The following is an 18,699-nucleotide window of genomic DNA, read 5'->3' as shown; positions in this document are numbered from 1 at the left end:
TATGGTACTGGCACAAGAATAGAGACATGGATCAATAGATCAGAACAAAGAACTCAAACATAAACTAATCCTCATATTGCCTTCTGATATCTGACAAAGCAGACAAAAACATGCACTGGGAAAAAGAATCTCTATGCAATAAACAGTGCTGGAAAAATTGAATATCCACATGTAGAAGACTAAAACAGGATCTATACCTCTCACCACTCACAAAAATTAATTCATGGTGGATAACAGACTTAAACCTAAGGCATGTTGGAAAAACTCTTACAGACATTGGTCTAGACAAAGAATTTTTGAAGAAGGCCCCAAAAGCAATCATACCAACAACAATAATAAATAAATAGGTCCTGATCAAATTAAAAAACCTCTATATGGCAAATGAAACTATTATAGTGAATAGACAACCTACACAATGGGAGAAATATTGCATACTATATATCTGATAAAGGACTGATAACTATAATTTATAAAGAACTCAAGCAAATCAGCAAGGAAAATATCAAACAACCTCATTAAAAAGTGGACATAATGCATGGACATAAGGTTTTCAAAAGAAGATAGACTAATGGCCAAGAAACATGTGAAAAAATTCTCAGCATTTCTATTCATCAGGGAAATGCAAACCCAAACCACAATGAGATGTCACTTAACTCCAGTGACAATGGTTTTTATCAAAAAGTCCCAAAACAACAAATTCTGGTATGAATGCAGAGAGATAGTAGCACTCATACACTACTGATGAGACTGCAAACTAGTACAACCTCTATGGTAACGAGTATGGAGATACCTCAAAGAGCTAAAAGTAGAACTACCATTGGATCCAGCAATCCTACTACTGGTTATTTACCAAAAGGAAAAAAAAATACATTTTGTTAAAAAGACATATGCACTGAAATATTTATGGCAGCACAATTCACAATTGCAAAAATGTTGAAACATCCCAAGTGTCCATAAATACATGAGCGGATTAATAAAATATGGTATATGTATATACCATGGAGTACTACTCAGCCATAAAAAATGGTGAACTAATACCTCTTGTATTAACCTGGTTGGACTGGAGACCATTCTACTAAGTGAAGTATCATAAGAGTAGAAAAACAAACACCACATGTACTCAACATGAAATTGGAACTAATCAATCAACACTTAAGTGCACATATGGCAATAACATTCATGGGACATCAATCAGGTGGGAGGGGGAGAAAGGGATTGGTAAATTTACACAATCAGTACAATGCACACTATCTTGATGATGGACACACTTATAACTTTGACTCCAATGGTACAAAAGCAAATTATGTACCCAAAACATTTGTAGCTCCATAATATTGTGAAATTTAAAAAATCCATATCCTTTTATCCAGCAGTCACACTTGGGAGGAGTCTATCACATAGAATTTAAATCCCTAGTACATAAGGGTCTATATGCAAAGATTTTTATGCCAGACTCAGCCTCTACACTGGTAAATTATTTACTGTGGTGTGTACTTCTTGAGACCATTGAGGTGATTAAAACTATTATAATAAATAGTAAATGCATTTTGCAAATTAGTTGTTAATATTATGACACAAGACAACATGGAAACAGTTTCCCAAAGAGGATCCCAGCTTTCTTCCCTGTTTCCTCATGCAGCATCCTCTGCACCTGGTGTTTTCCCCAGTGCCGCACTCAGAGAATGTAACATGGGGAATAGCAGAGTCAAATGGGACAGGAGAGAGTGCAGGAGAGAGTTCTTTGCTACTTCATCCTGGAACAAGCCAGCCTGGAGGGCCACTTTCTGGAACTCTGATTAACTAGCTTATTGACGTTTCTCGTGAGTATTAATTACTCCCAGAAAGTTTGGGGGTGAGGGCAAAGAAAATCCTCTGGATCTTGGAGGCAGAGACAGCCCTGGCCATGTCTGCAGGGATCCTGCTCATTGTCTGCTTGTCTCTGTGGGCTTTGTTATCTCTCAGTGCCTGACGTCCCACTGAGTGCTTCCAGGGAGCATGAAGGCTCTGGCGTGCTTTCAGGAAAAACGTGTAGCAGCAGGTGAGTCTGGGAGCCTTTGTGAAGTCTCTCCTAGTAGATCAGAAACAGATGGATTCAGGAGAATTATGATGACTAAGAAAAACATCTCCAGGCTAAAATAAATGTGTGCAATATTCTTCTTGGTAATATTGTACCTTTGTGCTAATGAAGTTAGTGAGCAGGATTTCACCAATGCCTCCAGGGCTAGGATGCTCTGCCTGACTAACGAGAAATGTATAGTGTTTATATGGCTTCCTCTCCCCTCGCCTCACTTAATGTTTATCCCTCTTACCCCATCTCCCACCTCCTCCACCACCACCTCACTGGTTTTAGGGTGACATGTCTCTTTAAAAAAAAAAAGCAAAGAAAATGCTATTAAGATATTTTGATGAGTGAAGTAACTAGATGTTAGCTAGAGTTCATTCTGTAAGACCTGTGTCTGAGCACAGAGGCAGGCAGACATAGGGAATGTGGAGTCAGACAATGTTAGGACATCGCTCTGCTGCTTGCCTACTATGTGTCACAGTCTCTTTGTCTCCAAAATCTCTCTCTTGCATAAAGTGGCCTGAAACCACAGAGGACCTCAGCACATATAAGTTCTCTTTACTTTTGAAATAGCGGCTATGTTATTGAAAGTTTGTGGGATGAGCTTTATCATTTGGTTAAATAAAATAATAATTTCATAGGACAGAAAAATAGGCTCCAAACAAACCCTAGAATATTTAAAAAATAACATGTAGTAAATATAGCTTCATAAATGGTATTTGAACAATGAATTATCTACAAGAATAATTATTCACCTCATAATATATCATAAAATAAATTCCAGTTGAATTACAGGGCTAAACATACATAATGAAACCACAGAAAAGTAGATTGAATATTTAACTCATCTTTTAATGTCACAAAAGTGAAAAAGAAGGAAAAAGAGGAAGAGGATGAGAAGGAGAAAAAGAAGAAGAGAAGAAGGAAGAAGAAATAAATGAGATATCAGATTTAATTGCATAAAATTTTAAATTTCTATACATTAAAAATATTCAGAATATGTGGGTGAAAGAATTAATTTCTTAATATGTTAAAAAAGTTCACCCAAGTCACTAAGTAAAATGTAAGCATTCTAAAAAAAACACGGTCAAAAGATAGGAATAGAACATAACAAAATAATTTTTAAGTACTAATAAATGTACTTGTAAAAAAAATCCAACTTGTTATATATCACTTGAAAAGAGTAAGTTCTATATGTTGCCTGTAAAGCAGCAAAGGCCAAGATGTGTGTCAGTGCCCAGAGCCGGTAAGGATGCAGACGAGTGGGCCCCCATGGGGCACTGCTGGGAAGACAGGCACAAGTGACATGTGTGGGACCTGCCACTGGAGAAGCAGAGAAGAGCATGTCCCTACTGAAGAGTGGCTTGATCCCAAGAGGGAGAGAAAAGGGAGAGATTGGGACATGCCTGCCCCATTTTTCCTGAAAATTCACCAGTAATATAGGTCATTCCCAACCCAGACCTTCACAGGAGAGGAGTGAATGAGCTTCAAGGAAGGCAAATGCCTTACAGCTGGAGGAGCTCAGGAGTTGGGAAGAAGTCCCCCATTCCAATGACAAGCCTATTCATTGTCTTCTCATCACCCCAATTGTTTAACCATTTCTGTTACTTTTCTATTGCTGAGTAGCAAATTATCATAAACTTACTAGGTTAAAACAACACAAATTTATTATCTCACAGTTTCTGTGGGGCAGGCTCAGCTGGGTTTTCTTTGAGGCTTCAATCACAGTGTCTGTCAGAGCTTAGTTCTCATCTGGAGGCATGACTGATGATGGATCTACTTCCAAGCTTACTCATGTTGTTGGCAGAATTCATTTCCTGGTTGCTGTGAGACTGAGAGCCCAGCTTCTTGCTGGCTATTTTCTGGAAGCCACCCTAAACTCCTAGAGGCTGCCTGCAGTTCCTTGATGTGTGACCCTCTCCACAGCCCCTTGCATAACGTGGAAGCTTGGTTATTCAGCCAGTATGGAAGAAAGAGAGTAAAATTCTGGCAAGATGGATTCCTATAGAATGTAATGTAATCATCAGAGTGATATTTCACCATCTTTGCCATATTCTGTATTGGTTAAAGGTCATAGGTTCGAGGTCTTGCCCACTCAAGGGCAGTTCACACAAGGGTCAAGCCACCAGGAGGTGAGGAGCATGGAAGCCATGTCAGAGTCTGTCCACCACACTCCTACATAACAGGAACAACCTGGTCACAGGTAAGAGATGCTCACTCCTCCTACAACCTGGTCACAGGTAGGAGATGCTCACTCCTCCTACCCTGTCAGATTTTATAATCTATCATGAATAACACTCCAATTCCAAGTGTCATTTTTCTACATTAACCAGGACTATTGGTTTCTGAAATGATACACACCCAAACCAAACACCTTATGAGTAAAATAAATTTATTCACTCACAAATAAAAGAAATAGGAAATATCCACTATAAGAAAATAAAAATGGGCCCCAAGAAAAACTAAACTGAGGACTTTAGATGCTATCATTTTCTCCATATCTTCTAAATGCATCTTCTTATGTGTTAGTGTCACTGCCTCTTGTAGTGAAATTTCTCCAAGAAGTGTTAAACATGGCACTGATAGCACTGAAGTTTCATACCTATTAGCTTCAGCAACTGGGAAGATATGGGCTCACCTTCAATTTCAATGTTAAAAATACCACATGAGGGACATTCACTTCCATGTGTGATGGAGTAGAACTTGTAGTAGGGTAAAAAATTAAAAAGATCTTGATGAGACCCACTTGAAAAACCAGGTAAGATATATTTTAATTCATTTGAAGGTAATAGGGAGCTGTTGAGCCAACCAGAACTAGGACACTAATACTCCACAGAGTGGGGAACCAGGGTTGATTAGATGATGCTTTGCAGTCACTTTTCCCCTGGAAGTATTTGCTGATCCCTAACACAAGGGAAGGATGCCAAGAATCTGGGCTTTGCTTAGGCAGAGGGTCATTACAAGGGGTCACAGAACCTAGTAGAAATTTCTGGAGTTCAAGAAGAAAACTTAGAGATTTGAAAAGACAAGATTTTCGTGAGAAGGAAAAGTAAAAGCACTAAGCCAGAAATGTGGACAATTTTCCCCTGAAGAAAATTCAAATTTGTTGAATTTTGAAGCTTCACAGGAAAAGGGGTGGGGAGCATTTGGAAAGTGGAGAAACGTGTTTATCAAGCTTTCCTAATTGAGGAGAAAAGGTACTTTGGTAATTTTCAAGAGAAGGGGCCCAGGTGAACACAGTAGGTCAGTTAGAATCACTAAAAACTGTACACTAAGAACATGGATTAACCAGAGGTAGATGGAGCCTTACTAAAGCTGCAACCACATTTGACTCAACACAATTCCTGATCAGAATAAAGAAATCACCCACCATCTATCTGCCTACATAAGAAAAAGAATAGTTTTATTTGGAACCTCTCCAATTATTTTACACACAATGTCTGGCATTACTTCAAGACTCCCTAGGACCAAATGACCACAAACCTAGATAAAAAGTTAGACAATTTAAAGACCCATGGGTGATTCTGTTATTGGAATTAACAGACAAAGACTTAAAAATGAGCTAATTAAAAGGATTAACAAGTCCAAGATATAAAGGAGAAGATGGAGAAAACAATGCAGGAGAATTTCACCAGAGTCTGAAATTAATAAAAGGAATCAAGTTGAAATTCTACGATAGAAAAATACAATGCTCAAAATTAATATCTGAAAGGAATAGATGTTTCAAGCAAATTAGACACAACAGAAGAAATAATTTGTAAATTAGAAAATTAGGAGACAGATCAATAGAAAATATTCTAACTGAAACACAGAAAAATAAAGGAATGAAAAGAACAGAAAAGAGTATAAGAGACATGAGGTACACAGTGAAAAACTTAACATATGTGTCTAGAGACATAAGAAAACAGAATGCATCAGAAGAAATAGTTGAAAAATAATGGCCAAGAATTATCCAGAACTGATAAAAAGACATTAACTTGCAGATTCAAGAAGCCCTGTGAATAACAAATAGGCTGAATACACACAAGACCATATCTTAATATATTATATTAATAGTAAGACTTCTGAAAATCAAAGACAAACAGAGAATCTTATGAGCAATCAGAGAAAATTAACTTAAAAGGAGCAATAATAAAACTAAAGTCAAATTGAAACAATGGAAAATAAATGACAGTAGAGTAACATCTTTAACACATTAACTGCCATATGAGTTGCATTTAACTCACACTAGTTTTGAGCCTGGAGAGCAAATGAAGACTCAATTCTCCAAAACAAATTCAATAATTATGTCATGAGTCACATACAAGTCAATTGGCATGCAGTGTAAATATTGATTCTAGCAGTGCATGAATTGTATATAATTCATGCACAGAAAACAATTAAAAATTCACATTTTTTCATTACATTAGAAAGGATCATTTTATTTTTGAAGTTTTTATTTTGTTTTCATAATAACACCATGGTTCCAGAGAAATTTTTTTGCTAGCATGGCAGTCAATATGTTAAAGTGCTGAAAAATATTGTCAACTTAGAATTATATACCCATAATATATACCCAAATATATTCTTCAAAAGTAAAAATAAAGATACTTTCAAACAAACAAACAAACACTGAATTACTATATTGCCAAAGAACTGCACAAAATCAAACACTAAAGGCAGTTGTTTAGGCAGAAGAAAAATGATGGTAGATGAAACTTTATACATGTAGGAAGGAATAAAGGAACATGTGAGTAAATACAAAAAATACTGACTGTATAAAACAACAGTAACAGTTTCTGATGCAGTTTAAAATACACATAGAATTAGGATGCATGCCAAACACAAGGCAAAAAGCATGAGCATGATAAAGAAAGTAAAATTGTTCTAAGGCATTGGTATTATCAGAGAAATAATAAAATAACAATTTATATTAGACTGTAAAAATATAAGGATACACATTGTAATTACTAGAGTAACAACTAAAAAGATAAAATATTATATAGCTAACAAGTTAAGAGAATATATATTTTAGTTATTTATATACCTAAATATTATTAATATATATTTAATATATATAAAATTAAGCCCATCCACATAAAAAGAGAAAAAAAGAAAAAACTTATGTCAAATAGAAAAAAAAGTAAGATGGTATTTATAAACACAAATATTCTCTATAATTATGTTAAATTATTGCTCCAACTAATAAAACAACCAAACTGAATTAGGACAGTAGAAAACTAATACAATTATATGGTATTTTCAAGCTAACACTTTGTTAAGGAAACAAAGTTTGCAAGCAAAATTGTGGGAAAAGGTGTATTAAAAAATAAACAAGAAAAAATCAAACAACCCCATCACGAAATGGGCAATGGAAATGAACAGAAATTTCTCCAAAGAAGACAGAATAATGGCATGCAAACATATAAAAAAAATGTTCAACATCTCTAATCATTAGAGAAATGCAAATCAAAACCATAATGAGATATCACCTAACCCCAGTGAAAATGGCCTGTATCAAGAAATCCCAAAACAACAAATGCTGGTGAGGATGCGGAGAGACAGGAACACTCTTACACTGCTGGTGGGACTGCAAATTAGTGCAAGCTTTGTGGAAAAGAATTTGGAGATTCCTCAAACAACTAGAAATAGAAATACCATTTGACCCAGCAATAGCATTGTTGGGCATCTATCCAAAAGAACACAAGTCACTCTATTATAAAGACATCTGCACCCGAATGTATATAGCAGCACAATTCACTATTGCACGGACATGGAAACTACCCAAGTGCCCGTCAACTCATGAATGGATAACTAAAATGTGGTATATACTTACAATGGAATATTACTCAATCCTAAGAAACGATAGTGAACTAGCACCATTTATGCTATTGTGGATTAAGCTTAAGCCTGTAATACAAAGCGAGACGACACAAGACCTGGAAAATGGGCTACACATCTACTCACCATCAAATTGGTACTGACAGCCTAAAACTATGGTGTTCAAATAACTATAGTGTTCAACAGGGATCTGAGGAGGGGAGACCCACATCTTAAGGATGTAATGAGCATTGTAGGGGGGAAAGGATTACCTCTATCCCTTTTTAGGGAGAGGCAAAGAAACACACTGTAACCAAAATGTCAAAATAATAATAATAATAAAATAGGAAAACTGGCATAGAAACCTATGTCAAAGTAGACCTTAAGACAAGAAATTACTAGAGAAAAAATAAGGATAATAATGAAGAAATCAGTCTACCAGGAAGATATAGCACTTCTCATCCTACATGCACCAAATAATATAGTTTCTAGATAGATAAAACTAAAAGTGACAAACGTAGGAAAAATAGACAAATTTACAATTAAAGTGGGACACTATAATACACCTCTCTAAATTACCAATAATATAATCTAACAAGATACATAGTAAGGATGTACAAATTCTGAAAAACTTAATTAACAAATATGACCCAATTGATATATATGGAACCCTGCAGCCAGCAACAACAAACTACAAAATCTTTCATGTGTACATGGAGCATTCACCAGAACCTGCCATATCTTGCGCATAAAGCAAGCCTCAACACAAAATAATTGGAATTATCCAAAGTACATTCTCTAGTCATAGTCCATAGAGGAAAATATATGGCCTTAGATGCATATTTAGAGAAAAAGTACATCTGAAAATTACATATTTTAACTTCCATCTAAATATGCTAGAAAAAAAGTAAATCAAAACTTAAAAAGGGAAAAGGAAAGAAAGAATAAAGAAAATAGTGAAATTCCATGAAATAAAAGAAAAAATAAATGTGACTAGTAAAACTTAACAAACTTAACAAAACAAGACTTTTTGATAGGTTAATAGAATTGATATGCTCTTAGCAAGAATATTACAGATATCAAAAAGGTAATAAAAGGATATTATCACTGTTTTTAGATTAATTCATCTACATGATTCTCTGGGTTCGGCCCTGGAAGGACTATATCAAAAGAACTCCCTTTATTCTCTGGCTTCCATTTGGGTTCCCTAACAGAGATTGGATATTGGGAGAAGGGTGAAATCAGAGTGTTTATTCTAATGGCTTTCTCCTTACTGTGGCATTTCAGGCTGGCTGGCTGCCTCTATCAAATATCCACACTCCTCTCAATGGTTGTCCTCACCATACCACACTTCATCCCACCATGGCAATCATTCCTTCTCCTCCATTACCTCCTTAAGCCTCAGGATGGTACCAGCTCCACTGCTACTCCCCCCAGGGTACTGCGCTATCTTATGTGGTTTCCCATACCTTACTCATACCTTTGATACCTTTTCTATAATAGATAGCTCCTTTAATAAATTCTCTACAAACAATCCTAATTAGAGCATATCATCTCTTTCCTGTTGGGACCCTCACTGACACAGCTTCTTTGTCTCTGGTCTCCTCCTAACACATCACTTTATCTTAATCAGCAATATCCCATATCAGTCAGTTGTCCAACCAGAGATATGAAAATCATCCTAGTACCCTCCTCTTCTTTCATCCCTCATACCTAGCCATCGCTGAGTGCAGGCCATTTTTGCTCTTAAATGTCACTTTTGTCATTCCCCTTTCCTATCTTTATAGTCACTGACCTTAGTAATTAGGCCCATATGTTTTCTCTCTAGAACAATTGATGCATTTTTCTGATTGGCATCTATAAGGCTATTTACTGCAGAAGGACACACAGCTGAAGGATGAGGGCAGCTGAAAACCTATCTCTCCTTTGTTCTACATGTTGTGTGTCCTAGGGCAGGGTCATTTTGGCTTGGAGGAAAGGACTTCTTCTTTATTCATATGAAGATAACGAAACTAGTAATGACCCTGAATTTATCAACTTCCAATCTATGTAGTATTCTGGCCATCAACATAATCCTGCCAACATACAATCTAGTAACATTACCTATAGCCTTGTTTGGCATAAAAAGTACACAGAGATATGATCCCTGCTTAGTTCAGTACTCACTGATTCCTGATTTATATTCTGTTCCCCAACTATCCTAACCCCTGGCAAATCCCTGAATGTGGAACACTAGCCCAGGTTTTCATACCTTTGCACATACAACTCTATCTCCATCTAGAGGACCCTTCCTCTGCTTCTGTGCCAAGTGGGCTTCAATATGTTCTCTACTCATCTCTGCCTCCTGAGGTGAACATCCGTGTCTGGTCCCCTCCATTGAGTGTGTGAGTGGCCTGTGAGCTGATTCCAACCAGTAGAAAGCAGCAGAGGTGATGGGACATTACTTCTGTGATTATGTTACATAAGATTGTAACTTCTGAATGGCTAGCAGACTGTCTCTTTATGGCTTTGATGAAGCAAATTGCTATGCTATGAGCTGCTGTATGAAGAGACCACATGGAATATAAATTAGTGCAAACACTGTGGAAAACAGCATGGAGGTTCCTTGAAAAACTAAAAATAAAACTACTATATAACCTAGCAATCTTACTACTGGGTATACATCCCAAGGAGGGGAATTCGGCACATTGAAAATATATCTGAACTTTCATGTTTATTGCATCACTATTCACAATAGCCAAGATATGGAATCAACCTAAATGTCCATCATCAGATGAATGGATAAAGAAATTGCAGTGCAGATACACAATAAAATATTATATAGCCACAAAAAAGAATTAAATCCTGCCATTTGCAACAATATGGATGAAACTAGAGAATGTTATGTTAAGTGAAATAAGCCAAACACAGAAAGGAAAATCTCACATGTTCCCACTCATATAGGGGAGCTAAATATTAAAAACAATTGATCTCATGGAGACAGGGGTTAGACTGATGATTACCAGAAGCTGGAAAAGACAGTGGGGGGGGGGGCGAGGGGAGGGAAAGCAAAGTGGGGATGGTGAATGGGTGCAAAAATACAGTTAGCTGTAATGAACAATATTTGATAGCACCACAAAATGATTATAATCAACAATAAGTGGAAGAGAGAGCCAAGATGGTGAACAAGAAACACCTCCAGCTAGAGTGTCTCTGCAAGAAGAAAAGATTTTAGATGAAAGAGAAAAAAACAAACAGGCAGACAAACATAGATTAGATGAGGGTCAAAAGGAAGGGTGCCTAAACCTATAGGAAACTCCATGGGAAGAGGTTGCAGAGCAGAACTAGAAGGAGAAAGGCATTGGAAGGGCATAAGCCCCAGGAGGCTTGGAGACCATTAACTAGGGTAGGTGGAGCAGTTAAATTTTCCCTCTCTTACATCTCAGACTTCTGGTGGGCTCCAAAGCTGCTGGAGAGACCTGCTGACACCAACCCAGAGACTGTTCCTGCCCGTGAATAGAGAGCCTCTTACAGACTGGGCACTGGGCTGCCAGCTCCCTTGGATGCCTGTTGCCCCACAGATTCTAGTTGAGTAGCAAGCACCATATTGCTTCATTATCCCCTTCCCTTTTCCTACCACAGCTGCTGAGGGAGACAATTTAGCCACCACCCGAAGGCATCCACAGAGAATGAGACCTTTTCTTTTGGGGCTCCACAGTGAACTGAGCATTATATGGACTGTGAGCTCCCTCCCTGCCTGCCTTCCTTGGTGCTGCTCACCTGGTGACTTCAGAAGAGTTGGGCAAACCCCAAGATGGAGAGATATTGATCCAGGTGTATCCCCCATGGGTGACTTGGGACCAGTATTCTCCCTGGAAGGGTCAAGGATTGATCTCCAAGGCCTGGGGGACAGGTCTGAAGGCCAGATCTCATACACCCAGATCTCAATTGCATTGCCCAGGGGCATAGAAGGGGTATTTGTGAACTAGTCTACTGAGGTGTGTGTGCCTCAGGGGCAGATCAGAGTAGGTCCTAGCTGCAGCTTCTTGGAAGGGTAACCCTCCTCCATGAGAAGGCAGCATGCCCAGCACAAGCTGTGGTCCTGGGCAGGGAACCTCCCAGCCCACATAACAGTCATTGAGACGCTCTGCTGGCTTGAGGTCCTGCCTGCCACCAGAGGCCTGGGAGAAACTGTGGAATAGGGGAGGGTGAAAAGGAGCAAGTCGTGTTCCAGAATGCTGGTCTCAGACAGCCCACCTCCACATGCATACTTAATGGTTGAGTGGGGCCATTTCAGTCCCTCCCTGGAAGCTTTTCCCAGAGGCAGGGAAAGGACCTTTGTACTCTGCTAACATTTGTGAGCTTGAGGGAAATCCCACCCAACCAAGCCCCACCCACCCTCACTCCCCTACCTGCCCCTGCTGAGGTGGTGAATAAGGACATAACTGGGAAGGCCCAGAGCCCCACCCACCACCTGAAGAATTAGAGTGCTTCTCCAGAGGAACAAGAGCTTGTTACAGGACCAAAAACAACATTACAGGTTTCTCCTCCCGGCAAGCGACACCTACTGACAGGGAGGTCAAGTTGCAGGTTCTTTTACTTCGTTTATTGACTCATCACATAGGATGTGCTCAAATATCACCCACAAACACCACTTACTGGCTCAGAGACTAAACTAGGTGTGTCATTATCTAAAATGAAAATGAAAAGGTAAGAAGCAACAGCTGCTTCAGATGGGAAGGAATCAGTGAAAGAATTCTGAAACTTTGAAGACTCAAATGAAAATGACACCCCCGAAGAGGAACACCAGCTCTCTAGCAATGTATACCATCCAAATTCAGAGTACTGAAATGAAGGAGAAGTATTTTGCACATGAATTGTTAGAAAATTCTAAGATATACAAGAGAAAATGGATACGCAACACAAAGAGACCACCAAAGGGAAAAAATCCAGGACATAGAAGTAAAATTCACTAAAGAAAGAAATTGAAATATTAAAGAAAAATCAAATAGAACTTCTGGAAATGAAGAATTTATTCAAGGAATTACAACACACAGAGGAAAGTCTCAAGAATAGGGTAGATCAAACAGAAGAAAGAATCTCAGGGATTGAAGATAACACTTTTCAATTCAACAAATCAGTCACAAAGATAGAGCAGAGAAGTAAGAGAAAAGAGCCACGTCTTCAAGAAATGTGGGATTCTGTGAAGAGTCCAACCATAAGAATCATAGACATCTCTGAGGGTAAAGAAGAAAATGCAAAAGGGTTCATTAATGTAGTTAATGTAGTTGAGGGACTAATAGAGGAAAATTTCCCTGGCTTTGCTAGACATCTAGATATCCAGGTACAAGAAACCCAAAGGTCTCCTGGGAGATTCATTGCAAACAAGAAGACATGATGACACATAGTCATCAGAATGGCCAAAATAAACACGGAAGAGGCCCTCCTATGAGCTGTAAGGTGAAAGTAGCAGATAACCTATAAAAGAAAACACATCAGACTAACTGTAGACTTCTCAACTGAGACCTTAAAAACCAGAAGAGACTATAACCCCATTCTCAGTCCTCTCAAACAGAATAATGCCCAGCCTAGAATTTTGTATCCTGCAAAACTAAGTTTCTTATACAAAGAAGAAATAAAGACCTTCTCAGACAAGCAAAGATTGAGAAAATACCTCAAGACAATACATGCCCTCCAGGAAGTACTCAGAACAGAATTACACATGGATCAGCACAATAGACACTCAACAGTGTAAAATCATCCAAAAGCTAAAGGAAAAAGGCCAGATACCATAATGCATCAAGAAAGAAAACAAAGCAACAAAGCTCAACTCAACAGGATGAAAAGAAACCTGCCCCACTTATCAATTCTTTCAATAAATGTGAATGGCTTGAAATGCCCACGAAAGAGACATAGACTGGCCACATGTGAAATGTACATAAGCCAAGTGTCTGCTATCTTCAGGAAATACATCTAACCCACAAGAATGCATTCAGACTCAAGGTGAAGGGATAGAACACAATATTCCATGCAAATGGAAGGCAAAGGAAAGCTGGCATAGCAGTTATAATAACTTAGTCTTCAAATTAACAAAAGTAATAAAAGACAAAGATGGTTACTTTATAATGGTAAAGGAAACAATAAAACAAGAAGATGTAACAATTCTAAATATTTATGCATCTAACTCAGGTGCACCCAGATTCAGAAAGCAAATCCTTCTTGATCTAAACAAAATGATAAACAGTAGCATGATAATAGCTGGGGACTTTGATGCCCCTGTGACAGAGCAGGACAGATCCTCAGAACCAACAGTAAACAAAGAAACAATGGACTTAAAACTCTAGAACAAATGGTCCTGACTGACATTTACAGAACATTCTACCCAAGTATCACTGAATATATGTTTTTCTCATCAGCTCATGAGACATTCTCCATGATAGACATATCCTAGACCACAAAACATGTCTCAACAAATTTTAAAAAATAAGAATTATACCATGCATCTTCTAAGACCACAGTAGAATAAAATTAGAGATCAACTCCAACAGAAACTCTAACCTCTACAGAAAGACTTGGAAACCAAACAACCTTCTGCTGAACATTTATAGGGTTAAGGAGAAAATTAAGATGGAATCCAAAAGATTCTTTGAACTATCAAAATCTGTGGGACATAGCTAAAGCAGTCTTGAGAGAAAAATTTATATCCATAAATGCCTACATCTAAAAGAAAGAGGGGATCCAGAGAAGATGGCGGATGAGAAACACCGCAAGAAAGAGTGTCTCTGCAGAAAAGACAGAATCAGGCAGAAATTAGAAGAAAGAAGCAAGAAGACAAGCCTACATCGGATGAGGGTTGGAAGGAGGAGTACCTGAGACCACGGGAGACTCCACAGGAGGAGGTCACGGAGGAGAACTGGAAGCTGGGACCCCCGGAGCAGCCCAGAGACCAGTGGGAAGTGTAGGTGGATCAGCCGTTTCCCCTCCCCTGCATCCTGGACTGCTGGTGGGCTCCCCAGCGAGTGGAGAGACCTGCAGACACCAGCCCAGCGACCGCCAGCACCAGTGAGCGGTAAGCCAGTAGAGGACGAGGCACCAAGCACCCAACTCCCTCGGGGCACCTACATGTGCACAGACATGAGCCGCGCGGCAGACGCCACATTGCCTCTTCCTCCTCTCCCCAGACCCTACCCGTGGCTGCCCAGAGAGACAGAGAGACAATATAGCCACCAGCCGGAGGCGCCTACAGGGAACAAGACCTTCCCTTTTGGGGCCCTATAGCTGACTAAGGGGAACTAAGACTGTGAGCTCCCTACCTGCCAGCCCTCCCAGGTGCTGCTGGCATGGTGATTCCAGGAGAACGGGGAAGACCCTGAGGTTGAGAGACATAGACCCAGCGTGGGCTCCCTGTGGGTGAATTGAGACTGGCACTGCTCTCCCGGGTGGGGATATAGTTTGAACTCTGGGACCCAGAGGTCAGATCTGCAGACCACATCCTGTGCACCGAGGTCTCGCATTGCCTGGGGCACAGAAGGGATATTTGTGAACAGCCTACTGAGGTGTGTGTGCCTTCAGGGGCAGATGAACATCCTAGAGGAAAACCCTCCCCCCAAAGGGAGGCCTTGCGCCCAGCCCATGTGGCATTCCTGAGCAGGGAACCTCCCCACCAGCAGCACAGCCAGGGGAGGCCTGGTGGCGTGTGGCAGAGGTCAAGGAATAGCTGCGGCGGGGAGGTTCCTGCTGGCAGAGGTCAAGGAATAGCTGCAGAGTTGGGGACAGTGGAAAGAAGCGAGGCCCACTCCAAACTGCGGGTCTCAGACAGCCCCACCCCACATGCAGACCCTCTGGCTGAGTGGGGCTATTCCAGCCCCTCCATGTAAGCTTTGCCTGGAAGCAGAGAACAGAACTTTGACCCCTCCTAACGACATTGGTGGTGCCTGAGGGCAGGATTACCCAACCCAGCTCCACCCAGACTCTCTCCTAGACTAGCCCGCAGTGAAGGGAAGAAAAGGACACACCTGGAAGTCCCAGGGCCCCACCCACCACCTGATACAATAGAGTTCTCTCTACAGGAACCAGAACTGATAACAGGACACAAAAACAATAGGGTAGCCTGTTCCTCCAACCAACCGCCACCTACTGACAGGGAGAGCATCCTGCACACCCTTGTCATGACACCTACTGACTCATTATACAGGAAGTGGTCGAATCTCTCCCACAGACACCACCTACTGGCTCAGAAACTAAACAAGGTGTGTGAATACCCAAACAAAAACCTAAAGAAAAGAAACAACAACAGATCGACATGGGAAGAAATTAGCGAAGGAACTCAGGAAATATGAAGAAACAAGCAGAAAACACACCCCCAAAAGGAGCCCCAGCCCCTTAGATATGGGCACAAACCAAAATCAGGCAATAAAAATGACAGAAGAGGAATTTCGTATGTGGATCATAAGGACACTCACCGACCTGCAAGACCAACTCAACAACCAACACAAAGAAACCAAAAAAAGCCTCCAGGATCTGGCAAAAAAGTTCACTAAAGAAATAGACACAATGAAGAAAAGTTTAACCGAACTCCTTGAAATGAAGAATCAATTCAGGGAACTACAAAATACAGTGGAAAGTCTCAAGAACAGGGTGGATCAAACAGAAGAAAGAATCTCAGAGCTTGAAGATAACACCCTCCAATTAAATGAATCAGTCACAGAAATAGAGCATAGAAACAAGAGAAAAGAGCAAAGCCTATAAGAGATGTGGGATTATGAGAAGAAACCTAATGTGAGGGTCATAGGGGAATAAGGCAACACTCAAGGGTTGGACAAGCTATTTGAAGATATAATAGAGGAAAATTTCCCAGGCCTTGTTAAAAATCTCAATGTACAAGTTCAAGAAGTTCAGAGGACCCCTGGGAGATTCAATGCAAACAGGAAGACGTCACAACATGCAGTCATCAGATTGACCAAAATATCAACTAAAGAGGCCCTTTTAAGAGCTGTAAGATGAAAGAAGAAAGTAACATACAAGGGAAAGCCAATTCGAATAACATCAGACTTCTCTAATGAGACTTACCAAGCAAGGAGGGACTGGGGCCCCATTCTCACTCTTCTGAAACAAAACAATGCCCAGCCTAGAATATTATTCCCTGCAAAACTAAGCTTCATATATGAAAGAGAAATAAAGACATTCTCAGACAAGCAAAGGCTCAGAGAAATCACCAAGACAAGACTAGCCCTACAAGAAGTACTGAAAACAGTGTTACGCACGGAACAACATAATAATAACCCACGAATATAAAAACAACCAAAACCCAAAGATATTAAAGGCCAGATATTACAATGGCTCAAAACAGAAATCAAAGCAACAACATCGAACCCAACAGAATGATAAGTAATCTACCTTACCTATCAGTTCTCTCAATAAATGTGAATGGCTTAAACTCTCCACTCAAGAGACATAGGCTGGCTGAATGGATAAGAAAATACAGGCCAAGTATATGCTGTCTTCAAGAAACACATCTAACCTGCAAGGATCCATATAGACTAAAAATAAAAGTGTGGAGATCAGTATTCCAAACAAATAGAAGCCAAAAGAAGCCTGGTTTGGTGGTTCTAATTTCAGGCAATTTAGTTTTAAAGCAACAAAAGTAGTGAAAGACAAAGAGGGTCATTATATAATGGTGAAGGGCACACTTCAACAAGAAGAGATAACAATTTCAAATATATATGCATCCAACTCCGGTGCACTCAGATTCATAAAGCAAACCTTACTGGATCTAAGCAACTGGATTAATAGCAACTCCATAATCACCGGTGATTTCAACACCCCACGGACAAAACGAGACAGATCCTCCAAACAGAAAATTAATAAAGAAATAATGGACTTAAACAAAACTTTAGAACAATTGGGTCTGACTGATATTTACAGAACATTCTACCCCAAATCCACTGAATATATGTTTTTCTCATCAGCACACGGGACATTCTCTAAGATTGACCATATCCTAGGACACAAAGTAAACCTCAAGAAATTTAAAAAAATAGAATCATACCATGTACCTTCTCAGATCACAGTGGAATAAAAGTAGAAATCAACCATAACAAAAACTCACATTTGTAAACAAAAACTTGGAAATTAAACAACCTCTTACTAAATGATTACTTCATAAATGAAGAAATCAAGATGAAAATAAAAAAAATTCTATGAAGAAAATGACAATGGAGAGACAAATTATCAAATCCTCTGGGACACAGCTAAAGCAGTTCTGAGAGGAAAGTTTATCTCCATAAGTGCCTATAACCAAAAGTCAAAAAGATCACAAATATACAATCTAATGAAATGACAAAAAGAGCTGCAAAAAGAAGAACAAGCCAGCCCCAAACCCAGCAGAAGAAGTGAAATCAACAAGATCAAGTCAGACTAAATGAAATTGAAAACAGGGAAGCTATTCAGGAGATTAACAAAACAATAAGTGGGTTCTTTGAAAAAATAAACAAAATTTACATGCCACTGACTAAGCTAACGAAAAGCAGAAAAGAGAAATCTCTAATAAGCTTCATCAGGAACAAAAAAGGAGATATCACAACTGATCCCAAAGAGATACAAGATATAATTTATCAATACTACAAAAATCTTTATGCACACAAACTGGAAAATGTGGAGGAAATGGACAAATTTCTAGAAACACACAGCCTCCCTAGGCTCAACCAGGAAGAAATAGATTCCCTGAACAGACCAATCTCAACAGCTGAAATAGAAACAGCAATTAAAAATCTCCCTAAAAAAAAAGTCCCGGCCCCGATGGCTTCACACCCGAATTTTACCACACTTACAAAGAAGAACTAGTACCTATCTTGCAGAAA

At 39.4% G+C, this 18,699-nt stretch overlaps 1 long non-coding RNA gene across 1 annotated transcript in view; it reads right to left on the bottom strand.

Annotated features, from left to right (window-relative positions):
- Positions 1 to 1,542: 1,542 nt before the first annotated feature.
- Positions 1,543 to 18,699, bottom strand: part of LOC142875674 (uncharacterized) — a 33,694-nt gene continuing 16,537 nt past the window's right edge. The window contains exon 4 of the long non-coding RNA XR_012922994.1: positions 1,543 to 2,068. This is a non-coding gene — a long non-coding RNA (uncharacterized LOC142875674). The remainder of the gene's footprint in view (positions 2,069 to 18,699) is intronic.

Source organism: Microcebus murinus, chromosome 14 (assembly GCF_040939455.1).
Source record: "Microcebus murinus isolate Inina chromosome 14, M.murinus_Inina_mat1.0, whole genome shotgun sequence".
Taxonomy (NCBI): domain Eukaryota; kingdom Metazoa; phylum Chordata; class Mammalia; order Primates; family Cheirogaleidae; genus Microcebus; species Microcebus murinus.
Note: the sequence above shows the minus strand (reverse complement) of the source record. Positions and strands in the feature narration are given on the sequence as shown.